The sequence below is a fragment of the Gorilla gorilla genome, chromosome 2 (assembly GCF_029281585.2).
Source record: "Gorilla gorilla gorilla isolate KB3781 chromosome 2, NHGRI_mGorGor1-v2.1_pri, whole genome shotgun sequence".
In the NCBI taxonomy this organism is placed as follows: Eukaryota; Metazoa; Chordata; class Mammalia; order Primates; family Hominidae; genus Gorilla; species Gorilla gorilla.
The window spans coordinates 99,499,118-99,515,203 of NC_086017.1; the positions used below are offsets into that span (position 1 = coordinate 99,499,118).

Sequence of the window (16,086 nt, forward strand, 5' to 3'; positions counted from 1 at the left end):
TAATTGTGCCATCCACAGACAACATTTATAAGATTGTGAGTCAATTCTTGAAAATTTTTCTTCATACTCATATGTACAAACTTGTTCATGAATATATTATTTAAATATAATTATTCATAATACAATTGTATGCCATTTCTCTCCTTACCAATACACTTCTTGAATATATTTCATTGTCAATAAATAATCTTTAAATTTTTACGTGTAGTAGGTTGCTGTATTCTATATTGTTGTATCTTTTTTAAAGCAAACCCTAATTGTGAGCAAATTATTATTATATTTAATTTTTCCATATTTTATACCAATGTATGTGATCTGCCTGCATTTATAATTGTTATGAGCCTCATGATTTTATAATGATACATTCCTAAAAATGAATGTTTCGTGTCAAAGATTACGTGAATATTTTAAAAGCAACTTTACTACACTCGATAAAACTAGGTATTATCATTAATTTTACTATTATCAGTTAGGATAAATTGAATGTATATGTTTTAATTTGCATCCATTTAATTCAAAATGCATTTGAATTTTTTGTGAGCTTTTCTGTTGTTGTTTTGTTTTGTGTTTGTTTGTTGTTTTTTAGACAGGGTCTCACTCTGTCACCCAGGCTGGAGTGCAGTGGCACAATTACGACTCATTGTAGCAGCCTCAAACTCCTGGCCTCAAGTGATTCTCCCGGGCTCAAGTGATCCTCCCTCCTCAGCCTGCTGAGTAGCTGGGATTACAGGCATGGACCACCAGCCCCAGCTAATTTTTAAGTTTTTCTTTAAAGAAAATTATTTCCATGGTAGAAATTTAGAAAATATAGATAAAAAACAAGTAAATGTCTAATAATCATTACTATTAATACTACACAAACATAATTATTAGCATTTTAAATTTAGCCTTTCGATTTTTTTAAATAAATTTTCACAAATAAATAACTCCTCTTTTGGCATAAAGTTACAAAAATGGGATTATACTTTATATACTGATATATAAAATGATTTCAACATACCGATAACTTCAGCACTTTATTTATATGTAAATCAATGCCGTTTTGTTATCTGCCCTGTTTTAACTTAAAAATATAAAATACATAAGTTTCCAGATGATTAAATATTTTTACAATATTCAATAATGTCTAATACTCTATTCATTATACATAATTTAATTAAATAAAGCACTATTAATTGGGCAGAATTACAATATTTTCATATTATGAATGATACTTTGATGTCATGATATCTATTTTGTGTCTGTCCATGATTACCTCCTTGGGATACTTCTATAGAATTAACATTACAGGATCAAAACGTATACAAGTATGTGAGAATTTTTGGCGTATATATTGCCCAATTGTCTTTGCTGTAGTTTGTTATCAATTTTCTCTCCTAATGGCAGTATCTTTCTCCATATTCTCATCAGCTAAGAGAATAGGTGGTTCCAAAGTTGGTAGTCTTCTGCTGTTTCTTATTATCTAATTTTAAAAGTTTATTCCTGATTAAAAAAAAAAAAGCTCATTCTATTTGCAAATCACTCGAGAACTCCAATAATCAAAATTGTCACATGGCATGCATATCATGCTATAATAAAGAACCTAATATGCCAGATAGCATTTCATCCACAAGTAAAGCCGCAATAATAGAACCACTGAATAATAATGGCACAATGCTGTTGGGATATTTCTAGATGCATTGATATAGGAGCTAGGACTCTCCCAATGGCTTTTAATAATAAACCCTTTTTGTTTTTCCAATTTTCAAATATACTCTGTAGTGCATTTACTTTGTTCATGAATCTAAATTTTTTTTTAAATCTGAGTATTTTTAAAAAAGTCCTTAGACACTTAAAATGTGTCCTACATAAAAATGTTGTTCTTAGCAAACACAATTCAAATGGATAAGAGCATGACAAATTAAGACAAATTTCTTATCTGGTAGCTAGTTGAATTAAATTTACAAGTGACTACAATTATATAGCTCTGAACATGATGAAATTGCAAAACATGGGATAAATACCTCAACAGTGCTTTTTAGTTCTCCTTCTCTGATCACCAGAAAAATTAGTCAGCCAATGTATCTGCAACAAAGCATCATTTTAATAACTGAGCTACCAGTTCAGTAGACACTATATGCAGCAAGTGATACTTACAGTCTTAGGGAATGTATTTCATTCTACTCACTTCTACTCTTTTTCTAAGGCTATCCCTCTTAACCTGTCATGACATAAGTACTTCTAACAGTCCATGAAAAGTATCATGCTTACTTATATTGTCCGTGTTACAACAATCATATTATGCCAGAAAAATACTTTTAGGTTAAATAAAAACTATTTGATAAAAAAATTATTTGAAATGTTAAATTTCTGGTTATTCAGTCAGGTTCTAATTTCTATGCCATATTAAATTATTTATTTATTTATTTATTTATTTATTTATTTATTTATTTATGAGACAGAGCCTCACGTTGTCTCCCATGCTGGACTGCAGTGGCACAGTCTCTGTTCACTGCAACCTCTGCCTCCCAGATTCAAGCAACTCTCATGCCTCAGCCTCACAAGTAGTTTGGATAACAGTGGCTTGCCACCAAGCTTGGCTAATTTTTGTATTTTTAGTACAGACGGGGTTACTCCATGTTGGCTAGTCTAGTCTCTAACTGCTGATCTCAGGTGATCCACCTGCCTCAGCCTCCGAAAGTGCTGGGATTACAGGCATGAGCCACTGTTCCCAGCCCCATATTAAATTATTATGTGAGAGCATCTCTGTCCCCATAAGTAGGCTTGATTGCCAGGATACTCAAAAGAATAGTTTCTCTGGCAGGAACTGGAAACATTTGTCCAACTTTAGATGATTCATACTCTGGAGAACACAGGGGGTTAACTCTACATGTTTCCTTTACACTGATTGTTGTTTTGTCAGGGCCTCTTTAGTGTTAGAAGAAAAGTGTCGTATGGAAATTGCTCTTTAACATTTCTGAAATAAAAGTGCAACAGGCTCTTTGCATTTCTGTTCCAGTCACTGAAGATTCTTAAAAACACACTGAACAAATAGGCTCATTCACCACAAATAAATAGCTGTTTTGAGTTCTTCAGGGTTCATCTTTGTGTTTTCCTGGAACTCCCTCAAAATATCCATGGGAGTCCTGGCTTTCTTCCGAGAAGCTGTAATTTGCATGTGCGTTTCTAGAGTAATTTAAACATCATTGATTTAATCTCCCATAATAGGCCTTATTGAGTACAATAAGTTTATAGTTTAATCTAAATATGAGGTATGGTTATGAAGTAATAAGACTTCAATTTTTTAAAAAAACAAATATACCAAACAGTTAATGAGGCAGCATTCTAAGTTTTCCTTTTGGAAATAAATGTATACTTACTCCAGGAATGCTGATATTGCACAAAATGTTTTGGGAATTTCTCTTTTGGAATTATATTTAAAGCTAAATTATAACTGATGCATTAATCAAACATTTTTAAGCAGGTAGTATTTTGGGATATAGACTTGACTAAGATAAAATCTGGTCTCGATAAGCAGAGTGGGGTGGCTCACGCCTATAATCTTGACACTTCGAGAGATCAAGGCAGGAGGACCTCTTAAGCTCAGGAGTTTGAGACCAGCCTGGGCAACATAGCAAGACTTCATCTCTGTTAAAAAAAATATATATATATAAAATATGTATTTATGTATATAAATAATATATGGTATATATACACGTTTATATATAAATGCTATATCTATATAAATACTATATCTATATAAAGTATATATACTATATATAGTATATATAATTTTATATATAAATACTACGTCTATATTTATATATAAATAAATTATATATGTTATATATAAATACTATATATATGTGTGTATATATATTAAAATAATATAGGACAGGTGCGGTGGCTCATGCCTGTAATCCCAGCACTTTGAGAGGCTAAAGCAGGCAGATCACCTGAGGTCAGAAGCTCAAGACCAGCCTGGCCAACATGGTGAAACCCCGTGTCTACTAAAAATACAAATATTAGCTGGGTGTGGTGGTGTGGAGGCTGAGGCATAAGAACTGCTTGAACCTGGAAGGCAGAGTGTTGCAGCGAATGGAGATTGTGCCATTGCACTCTAGCCTGGGGGACAGAGTGAGAATCCATCTCAATAATAATAATAATAATAATAATTAATAAATAAAAATAAAAACATATATTAGGCATGGAGACACTCACCTGTGGTACCAACTACTCAGGAGGCTGAGGTGGAAAGATCACTTGAGTCCAGGAGGTTGAAGCTGCAGTGAGCTAAAGCCTGGGGATGGAGCAGGACCCTTTTCAAAAAATAAATAAATAATAATAAATTTAAAAGAAAAAATACTATTACATTTTTGTGTATGTTTGTCAATCCAAAGCAGTATACCCAGCTTAGACATCTGTCTTGTTTATTTGATTTAGTGTGCTCTGATTATTGTTATTTCAGAAAAACAAGTTCACCATTCAAAACAATTTGCTGAGGCATTCCTTTTGGATAACAGATCCTGGTTAATCTGCATTAAAAAGTCAGTCACATTAATAACGTTTAACGCCGTTCATCTAGTGTCTGAAGTTTCTACAATTTGGAGATTAACATTTGGTGCCTCAATGCAATGACCCTTTCCTGGTTGCTCCTCTGAAAGTTACTGCCTGTAGGTAGAGCATAGTTGCACTGAAGAGTCATGAAGGACATTTGAATCAATGTCAGTGGAAAAGAATACTGAACATAGAATGTCTGTCGCTCTTGTTTTAAAACATGTCTGTGAGTGACAGACAGGATAGAGGAATGTATAGAAATTATATAATCTAATTATGTATTTAAAACTTCTTAAACTTTGAAGAGTATTTGAGGAGTTGAGGAAACACCTAAGCTCAAAACTTAATTTATCAGACACTCAAAGATATTTTCTCACACTGTGTTCTATACTGTCTTAGGTGTATCACAAGCTTTCCTTCCTTATGTTCTCGATAGCATGCCGGATATGAAAGGGTCAGCTAAGATAGTACTATACATTTTTATGTTTATTTTCTCTTTTACATAAGGATATTGTGTAAAGAATCAGATTTTTTTCCCCAGTACTCACTTGTTGTTATTTCTTCTCATTTCTTACTGCTGTGTTACGCAGAAATTGCAAATGTTGATATTTTCCATTATGCAATGTTATTATGCATCCTGTAAAACTCCACTGTACCCTCATGGGATGTTCAGAATGAATAAGGCTATGAAGTTTCAGTATTATTATGAAAATAGTTTCTATCTTGTGGACCCCTAAAATGCTCTTGGGGACCCACATACATGCTTGGATGACAGATTGAAAGCCACTGTTATAGATACTTTACTAGGAAAAAAGTCCCTTAATAACTAAATGAATATTTTTGTCGTTATTCACTGATATAAATCTAAATTATGGCATAGTTTTATGTGATATAATATATTTTAAAGAAGTAGCCTTGAAAGCAGAACTGCAGCTGCATACCAAAGTTTGCAAATCATCTTGAAAGTCCCTGGATTTCGTTTGGGATGGATATGATTAGACCATTTAGCTCCACAAATTTAAATCATCAAAGAAGTTTTGTGTCTGAAAAAAAAAACCAGAAAAATTAATTCCTTTCCTCTGGTTTCTCATCATGTGACTTTGAAAGTATAATTATAACATGTTTGTTGTATTTTTGCCCTGGTCTACTAATTTACTTCATTCTAACAGAATCATGACACTATTGTAGAACAGTTTGCCACTGAATGATTTTTCAATTTTTGCTTCTATGAAATTTTATTTTTAACTGGTTAGTATTTTTGTATATATGCATTCATGCATCTATATAGATGAATATTTCTATATTCATATGTTGAAATACATGGAACCCAAAATTCCAGAATGGTAGTGTTTAATTTTCTGTTTTATACAGGATCAAGTTACTGAAAGCACAGACTTTTATCTTATTTAGATGCTGGGTAAGCCATCACTTCAATTCTTCCTATGTCCTTAAGTTCATTTTGGGAGCATAATTACCACATAAACTGAGTTGGAAAGTTTGAGAAAACAAATTGAATTGTCCTTGGCTATATTCTCCATTATTCGATTTTTTTCTTTTCGTTTCTATTCTGAAGTTGCCTGCTTAGTAAATACTAACTAGATTTTGTTAGAACATTTTATTTCACATAATAATTTATTTGGCTTTTTAGATCTGTGACTCTGCCATATTGATGCCAGATATATTCTAGTACAACTTTGTTTTGTTTGATTTCATTTTGTTTTGTTTTGTTTTGTTTTGTTTTTTTTGAGATGGAGTCTCACTCTGTTGCCCAGGCTGGAGTGCAGTGGTGGGATCTCGGCTCACTGCAAGCTCTGCCTCCCGGGTTCACGCCATTCTCCTGCCTCAGCCTCCGGAGTGTCTGGGACCGCAGGGGTCCATCACTACACCCGGCTAATTTTTTTTGTATTTTTAGTAGAGACGGGGTTTCACCATGTTAGCCAGGATGGTCTCGATCTCCTGACCTCGTGATCTGCCAGCCTCGGCCTCCCAAAGTGCTGGGATTACAGGCGTGAGCCACCGTGCCCGGCCTGTTTGATTTCATTTTAAGGATAAGGCAAAAAAAGAAAAGTGGCTAAGCAAGTGGTTAAAAGCGAAGAGGTTAAAAGCAAAGAGGTTAAATATTTCCTTTCAGGTAACTCCAATCTAAGAACATAAATAACAGAAAACAGGAGCCTTTGTTCTATAACATTTTCAAGAACCAAAAAAACCATGCTTATCAAAATTGGTATAATACAAAAGACACATATTAATTTGATAAGTAATATATGTCACATGTCATTTATACCTAAATGAAAAAGGTAATAACAAAATATCTAATTTGTGTCCTTCATATAGTAAAAGTATTTTAAACTGTGAACCAAAAAAAGTCAACTATGAATTTATTGCCTCCCCTTATGATCGATATGAATATGCCTGCATGTAGCATCAGAAAATACAGCCACTTATTCAATAACTAGAAAACTCTCAAAGGTTCAGTGATTTTAATAATTAATGTTGAATCGAAACTTAATGAAAAGTCTAGTACTTTCTACCCATCTATTTCAGAGAGATGGGTAGCATGAACATTTAAACATGTAAAAAACAACTATCCAGGTTTATGTGGTGAAAAAGTACAACTATAATTGTGAAGTGGAACACAGGAGCACACAAGTAAAGGCAGAAAAGTAAAATGAGGAATGCAGACAGTCTGTGGAGAATGCAATTTTATATAGGATCGTCAGAGAAATTGGTAAAATGACACTAGAGCAGAAAATGGGTTTGAATGAAGGAGCAAATACTGAGGCTAAAGAAACATTAATTTTGCTTTCACTAATTTTCAATTGAATAGAATAATTTTAATAACTGCACTGATTCCAAGAGGCCCACATTGCAGGAAGACAATTTAAGTCATTGGATTAATTATTTAGCTCAGACCAAATGTCAAGCTAATAGTAACTAGTCCTCTTTTTCTATCGGTGATGCATGCCTTTAGTCCCAGCTACTCAGGAGGCTGACGTGGGAGGGTCACTTGAGCCCAGGAGGTCAGGGCTGCAGTGAGCCTTGATTACGCCATTGCACTTTAGGCTGGGGCAACAGAGTGAGATTTTATCTCAAAACAATTATTAGAATGAATTTAGTATTATTTCTATCATTTCAATTGCAAATTGTCAGTATCCCCTGCTACGTTTCTACTAACTTACCATCGCTTCTTCAAAAAATTGTGTTCAGAGTGCTACAATTTCAGACTTTGAAATGAATCACTATAACTTTTAAAAATTAGAGATTTTAAAAACTGGAGATCGACTATATATAAAAAATACAAAATTTGACATTTAAAACCTCATTGAACTTTTAAAAAAGCCAGACTCATATTAGGGCACATATATATATATATATGTTATATATATGTATATGTATATAGACTTCCCAATTTTTGCATTATTTTTGTTGAAGATAGATATCATACATCAGATTACTTAGTTTTTACACTGTTTCATGAGAGTCTGAAAGTAACATAAGCATTATGAGTTTGTGTTTTATTTCCTGGATAACCATTATAATAATTTGGAATATGGAGATTTTCCTGTATTTCAAGAAATGCTTAATCATTTCACATGATGTTGAAAGATCTCAAAAGTTCGAAGAATGAGGTTTTGCTACCTAAAGGATCATTTATCTCTGATCTCTTGTGGCAATCAACATTTGCTGAAACTATTCTCTCAGTGGCGCTGAGATTTGAACTGCTGGGGATAAGACTAGATGCTTCCTTTGGGAGCCTTCTTGGATCACCCTTCACCTTGTTGTCTGCAGTGAATGAATTTTAGTCCTTGACAATACATAGATGCTAAATCTTTTAGCCAAATAATTTATCTCTATAGTTCCACTTTTAACCTGAGAAGCTAATATTTCCCTCCAGGTTAAATACTCAATTACTTGGGTTTACTCAGATAAACTCTCCAAAGTCCTTTGTCACTCTAAATATGACCTGACAAAGCTCAAAAACAGGAAATGTGAACTATAACCAGCAAACCTTTCCTAAATCCGCAGGCAGAGATTTGTACATATAATTAGAGAAACATTTGGCAGCTATGTGATATTATGCCTCAATACCCAGAAATTCCAGCAATTACACTCCTTCTCTTTAGAAATCATAACTTGAAGCCTCATAACCCATACCGCATGAGCTGACTTCAGTTAAGCTCCTGAAAAATTCAGGCTTTTAGCCGCATGTGTCATTGAACTGTCTAAATTCATCGAGCTTAGGGAACTGAATTGCAGAATCTTTCAAGAACAGGGTTACCGTGTGATTCCTCATCTAACTGCTGTTTCTAGGCAAAGTGGACAAGGTTTTAGACTCTCAACTAATCCTGGAGTGGAGTTTAGCAGTTATGTAGTGCCTTTGTCCAGAGAATCACTAGCATCTTTACCTGTAGCACTTTATTCATCTCCTTTACCTTTTCTGTAAAACTCTATAGACATAAATCGAGGTGACACTCATGTGGATATGCAATTTATTCCAAAGTTAGTCTTTCTTTAAGAGTCCAAAATAATTAACATTGAAAATGTCAGCATCCTTGATACTCATGTAGGTTTAAGATAGAAAGTTCAAAGAGCTATGGTTCATAAGTCAGGAAAGCTGTTAAGCTGTTAGATAAAACTGAATGTAAAGTCAAATTTTATATAGTCCATGACCCTGTTTTTGAATGACAAGGCAGCTGTGCAGAGAGGTTAAGACACTTGGCTAAAATTAAACAGGAGGGTCAAAACTGAGCCCAGAAACCAAGACTCCTGATTCTTATTAAACTTCAGAATCCAGATGGAGCAAATGACTAAACTTACCCTGTACCTCCAGTTATTTAGCTATACATAGATGAGAAGTCAGCACTTGGAGGAACTGGCTGAAGGTTTGGCACTGGAGATGTAAGGAGCAAACATTAGCTTCTGATTCTGTTAAGTTTGAATTGGAGGTCTTTCTGAAATTGAGGTTTTAGATACACTCCATATGCTATGATTCTGGGCTTGCTCCAAGCAATTGGAAGCTTTTCTGAAATACATAAATATATCTTGGGAGCTTACATTAGGATATAGAGACCAGTAAAAGTAAATGCTTCATTTTAAATGTTTAAATATGGTTAAAAAACACATCTTCATAAATAATTTTTATAGTGACTAGCTGAGCTTTTATAATATTCTGAATGCCTAGTGTGGCACATCCCTCTAAAGCATCTACATTTTAAAAATGTCCTTCACATATATAAGCTGGGAAAGCAATTTCTAAATCAGAAAAAAATAATACTCATGCAATATGAGCTTGAATTTGTTGAGGTGGGAGGTGAGAAGGGAAGAGGAATTTTTGTGGTCACAATCAAGAACAGAAATATGCATAAGCTCTGTGATGAATTACTTGTAGGAAACTTAGACTCCTATATATTCAATTTATTTTAGTTTGATAGTCTCAGAACTACAGATCCTCAGCTTAAATGCAGCAAGTCTTATTCTAAAGTGTGACTCAATTAAAATTTATTGCCCCAGCTTCTTCTTTTAACCATATTTCAGAACCAAATTGGGCCCTCAAGGACTCTTATTCGTGTCTCTCTGTGCCAATAATATTTACGTTTTTGTAGCTGTAGACAGTGTTTGCTGTTGGAGCAAGCACTTGTATCTTACTAAAATGCTGGATTACTGATACCTCCATTTAATAAAAAAATTGATGCTTAATTTATAAAGTTAAGTTTTACTAGCAAACTTAAATTAACAGGAAGTTATCCTAAAAAAGAAAAAGTAAAGGAAGGAAGATAGGAAAAAAGAAGAAAGGAGAAAATAAAATAAAACAAAAAAATTCCAGAAGGGATATTATTACATCATCAAAACCCAAGTATTAGAAGATTGGCTCTGGTGAACTTGACCCCTGTTTTTCTATTAGTAAAGGTATAGCCTGTGACAGGGGTATAAAATATCCCTAGAAAGTTGATTTCACTTAGTCAATATAAAATCCCGCATAATTTGTAGACCTCATGTGGATTACTTTCCCTTGATGATTGTACAACATTTAAAGCAGTAGTTCTCAAATGGGGATGATTTTGTTCCCCAGAAGATACTTGGTATTGTCTAGAGGCATTTTTGGCTGTCACAACTGGGGAGATGCTAATGTAATCTAGATGACAGCGGCAGAAGTACTGCTAGATATCCTACAACGCACAGGACAGCCAGCCGTCACAGCAAAGAATGATCTGGGGTGAAAGGTCAACAGTGCCCTTCTAGAGAAACCTTGCCTACAAGCTTCCCATCATGTGCAAAGAATGGGAGTGGGGATCAAATGTTTCTCTCAGGTACTTTCTATTTTTTCCTGTCCATATTGGACTGCAAGTTGCATGGGACAATATAGACTATACCATTTGTGAAAAAATGTGCAACAGACTAGCCATCTGTTATCAGGCCTCCTAGAATGTGGAACTTCAAGCTATCACAAACATAATGCAACAAATCATAAGTCTTGTGTGCCTGTTAAAATTTTATTTTCATTTGGTTTCAATTAAACACTTAAATTACTTACCACCCTCCACCCCAGGCTCTAAATTTCAAACATAGCCACTTTAGTTGTGATGTTCTATTTTCATTTTATTAAGACATCATGGAGTAAAATCATACATAGATGTATACCTCTAGAAGATAAATATGTCAGATATTTTAGTCAGTATATAAGTCTTACCCTTGTGTAATTTTTTTAATGTTTTAACATTTTACTTAGCCTCGTTCTACAAAGGGGTAATGTCCGTGTGTGTAGACTAAAATTATTTTTTAATTAATTGTATTTTTAGGTTGGTAAAGTAGCTACAACATTAATATTGATGCAGTTGATGTAGAATGTGTATTGTTTATGGAGTCAAATGAAAATCTTTATAGCATTCTACAAACTCTAAAACACATAATCCATACAACATCCTGTGACATATTTTTGTAATTCTACAGATACTCTAAAAAAGTTGATGCTCAGTGAATCTTATACTAACTATCATTGTGGAGTTCTTAAAATGTATTAATGCAACAACACTATTAAATAGTAGCATAAGAAAAAAGAGGACATTAGAAAGCAGTATGATTTAAGAAAATAAACTATTATGTTTATATTGACTCATTCACATTCACGTATATTATGAAAAACTAGATTTAACTCATTATCAACTGAAAATGAACTGCACCTTTAAAATGCTCAAAATTATCAGAAATATTTAGTAAAATCTACTTTGCCAGGTCCACAAAATAAATCACTGTTCTCACTTGACAGAACAACATGCTTTTTGCAAGCAACAAAGTTTTGTAAACAGCAGAGGTAGAAAATAAGACATACTTTAAACTGGGGGAATACAGTGGTGAAGGGGGACAGGTGGTTATTCCTCTGGACATCCCAGATTAGGCAGGATAATAAAGCAGTAGAAGGATCACAGAGGATGGAATGACCAACTCTTGCTGGAAGACTCCTAAATGTTCACCCAAAGAGTTTACATTTGACCAAGATGTTCAGATAAGAACTTTGCCAGTTACAGAAAAAAGGAAAAAAAGCCTCCTAAAAAGAAAGACCATGTATTTGGGAAGATAGCATGCTCACAGGGGAATTCAATTAAGATCAGTGAGCATCTGTTGAATGCCTACACTGCACATTTGCCAAGATAATACCAAGATAATACTACAGAGAGCAAGACAATTGCTCTCTGTAGTGAATGTGTATTGTTTATGGAGAGCACAGTTTCATGTGAGTTAATACTCTTTATCTTCAGCTTTATAATCTATTCAGTTTTTCATAAGCTTATGATTTGAAATAATGGTTCGGGTTTACTATTTCTATTTGTTGCAATTTATATGACAGGCACTACTGCTACTACTTTTACTAGTGTAGAACATAAACAGTTTGAAACTACAATGAAGAATTTAAAGAGTTTATGAGAATGTATGTACCTATCTTTTCTTAAATTCCTTAATAATTTTGCTCGTTTGAAATTTCACCTGTAGTTTGATTCTTTTTTACTTCAAATTAAATGTGTACAATGTTGGTTTATTATTCTTTTATTTTTAAAGCCAGAGCAATTTGATGTTATTTGCTTGCCATAGAATAAGATAATTTTTAAAAATTTCTTTTTATCTGATTTAGTATTAATTGCTAAATTTGAATTGTACTTTGTAGTTAACAGTGAGCTTTCCCTTGTAGCATCTTTTAATAAATTTGTTATATCGACAGTAAATGTATCAATTAAAGGGAATTGAAAGGAAGGAACAGGCATAACATTTACTGAATGCTCTATTAAGGAGCAGACACTTTTAAATTGCTTTATATATATTATAAATTCATGACAAATGACAAAATTTTCTAAATAATAATACATAATTCTCAATCACCTTTATTCTCTTCCTGATTCCCTCAATGATGGATGGCATCATTTACAATATGGTTAGATAGAAAAGAGATAAGAGTCTTGAATCTGTGATTATTTCATTATTGGAGCTAAACTAATCAGTCTAATAAGCTACCTATTAGCAGATAATGGAAATTCTCTAATGAAAAGGCTAAATGTTTCATGAATGTTGAATAAATTCTGGGCTAAACAGCTAACTCTTGGCCAGGTGCGATGGCTCACACCTGTGTAACCCCAGCACTTTGGTAGGTGGATGTGGGAAAATGACTTGAGGCCAAGAGTTAGAGACTAGCCTGGCCAACATGGCAAAACCTTCTCTCTATCAAAAATACAAAAATTAGCCAGGCTTGGTGGCGCACACCTCTAATCCCAGCTACTAAGGAGGCTGAGGCACAAGAATTGCTTGAGCCTGAGAGGGGGTGGTTGCAGTGAGCCGAGAACGCACGGCACCACTGCATTCCAGACCTAACTGTCTATGGACTTCAACACTAAAATTGGGCAAAGCAAATCACTTATTCACATCTTCTTCTAAAGAAAGAGTTTAAATTAGCCCCAGCTCTTCTTTTAGACTGAATTGTTTGGATATCATATATAAAAATATAAATTAAGAGTTTTTCATTAAAAATAAAAATAAATATGTTTACTTCTAAGTATATAAGCTTAATTAACTGTGACCTGGGACAGAATCTGGCCAGCGAGGAAAAGAACTGGTACATCAAAAGTTGATCAATAGCAGTATCTGGATAAATTACGGAAACATTTAAAGCACTGCACCCTGGTTTCATTGTTGAACTGATTGAATGCCACTTAATTTTTGAGTGTTTGTAATAACATGTCCAAAATAAAATGAAAATAAATTAGATTGCCCCACTTCCTCATGCTTTCCCACAAGGGCAGCAACTGAACCCTTGATATAGTTAAGAGACAAAAAGGAAAAGTGTAAATCAAAAACCTGAATGACACAAGTGAAAAGACCATACCTACATTTCCAAAGCTAGCAAATCTTGTAGCAAGAGGCCTTTGTCATTTCACAGGTATCTACTGCACAATGTGGCCAAGATACTTTTCCAAGGTACCACAGTGAGCTAAGAGCCAGAATATTTTGTTAAAAATTAGTACGAAGGTAAAGATAGTATAAAGGTCACCTGATCAGCAAGTATGTTACATTGAAAGGTTTAAAGTTGTCATTCTAACAATAATATGTGTGTGTGTGTGTGCAGGCTACAACAATTACAAAACACAACCAGAAGAGCAGAATTGAAAATTTAAGTTTTTCTTATTAAAATAATTGACTATACATTTTTCCAACATACATCCCCTTTGTGTAAGTTTTAAACATTTTAATAAGATTTACACAGGTGTACACAAATAGACCACATGTAATTGGGAAATATTCTGGAAATAATTTGCTTGAATCTATAACCATGTATTTCATTAGAGAACATACTGTATAAGTCCCAGGCAAGTTAAGAGATTCAGGTGAGTGAAGCTTTCCTTGAAGATATGATCATGCGACCACAGCAGATACCTCTCCAACATTATTATGTCTGTATTTACAACAGAGCAAAAGAGGATTCTCCTTTCAAGCTTAAGCAGAAATATGGCTCAGTTCTTCCTAAAAATGATCACCTTTCAGTATATCATTATTTTAAGAAATTCTATTAATCTCAATGCTCTTCTATCTGGAAAATGGTGAAGAAACACTTAAAATGAAACAACTCTTCTGTATTTCTTTTTAAACCTGATTGAATTAACCAAATAAATACACTTCTATTTCATGGCTGTCATCAACCTATTGTTTTTTTCTTATGACTCTATTTTAATTTCAACTAGAGACCATGGTAAGGCAACAAATATCTGGGCCTAATATATTCTAAATAGGTACAAAGTTTTCAGCATAGAAAGGGCTTTTTTTTTTCTTTTTTCTTCTTTTTAGTGCCATTTAAGTACACTTTACACTTTCAGTATTACTGAAAGTATACTGACACGATCCTTTCAGTGTAAGTATACTTATATACCTTCAGTAATACTGAAAGTATACTTATATGCTTTCAGTAATTTGGTTCTGGAAAAAGAGAAGTAACAAAGGCAGTTAGAAAAATGACAAGTGTCTATAACAGACCTAAGATATTTAATTGAGATTTTTAAGATACTGTACCTCCCTTGTCCTATGAATACAGCTCTGTTTGACTTTTGTTAATTCTCTGAGTTCTTAAGAAGGAGAAAGTAGGCCCAATGACTCCATTTGGCATCCTGAGTAGATTTTGTTCAATGCCACATGTCTAAGTCCACTTTTGTCGATGTCAAGGGGTAGTATTTGAAATTTTGAATTATAAAAACATAAACTTGATCTAGGCATATGTAGATGAGTGCTTTGGGGGTTTTAGTGCACGTTGCACACTGCAGTTTATCTCCCTAACTTCCGAGGCTATCTTTTCTCTGGCTCTGGTCTCTCCGATTTCATTTGTTTTACTTCATCAATAGAAACTGTCAACTATTCTTCACCTGGTAGCTTCTTAGGAAGGTTGCGCTCACTGTGTGTCTTTGCAGGCTTATTCTTCCTGCTGATGGTGTTTTTCCATTTCCTCAATTCTCTGCACAGTTTCTTGCATTCTTCATGACTGTGTAAGCTCTACCTTTTCAAAGAGCTTCTGGCAGTACTCTCCCTGAACAGCTCATTTGTGCCAAAACACCAAGGAGAAGTGCTCAGTTTTACTGAGTTAGTTCCAATCTTATCACTCTCCTAGCCAGGATAAAGTTTCCCAAGTGCATCTGTGATTAAATAAAAAATTTGACATTTTAGCTTCCTCTTCCATTATATTTCTTCACACCAGAAACTGTTCTTCTAGAACATACGGTTTTCTCCTCTGTGCTTTGATTTATGCCATTTGCTCAGAATATGAGAGTATTGAGCTAACATTTATTGAGTGCTTACTATGTCCTAGGAAGAAGACTAAAGATTTTACTGAAATTTGTTGTTTAGTCTCACAACAATACTCTGAACCAGGACTATTACATTCTCAATAACAGATGAGGACACTCCTGCACAACAAGGCTTAGAAACTTGTCTCCTAAATTGCTAATCCATTTGTGTAAAGCACCATATTTGCCCCCTTGAGCATCACTTCAAATCCAGTGGCATGCTATGAGGTCCAATAGAAAT

The 16,086-nt window shown here is 34.0% G+C and overlaps 1 protein-coding gene across 2 annotated transcripts in view; it reads left to right on the top strand.

Annotated features, from left to right (window-relative positions):
- EPHA3 (EPH receptor A3) overlaps positions 1 to 16,086 on the top strand; it is a 358,721-nt gene that overhangs the window by 315,965 nt on the left and 26,670 nt on the right. The gene's annotated exons all lie outside the window — the stretch shown is intronic.